Source organism: Ictalurus furcatus, chromosome 16 (assembly GCF_023375685.1).
Source record: "Ictalurus furcatus strain D&B chromosome 16, Billie_1.0, whole genome shotgun sequence".
NCBI lineage: Eukaryota > Metazoa > Chordata > Actinopteri > Siluriformes > Ictaluridae > Ictalurus > Ictalurus furcatus.
Window position 1 is genome coordinate 25,517,244 of NC_071270.1, and position 308 is coordinate 25,517,551.

Sequence of the window (308 nt, forward strand, 5' to 3'; positions counted from 1 at the left end):
ATGAGAGTGGGGCTAATTTTGGACGGAAAGAAATATTCAGTAATTGTCAAAAATTGACAGAATGGAAGAAAGAAAGAAAGAAATGTAAAACTATCATTATTTGTGGAGATTCTGAAATACCCTGATGTTTGTTTTTGATGTTTGTTACACGCCCCTCAGCCTACGTATTTTTTACATTCATTTATTTCTTTGCTTTTCGCTTCATTTCATTTACATGCACCATGAAACCAAACCAGAGTTAGAAGAACTCTCAACGGTTCTGTATAGAACCCTCCAGCAATGTTTCCATATTAAGGTCGGGTTTCCCA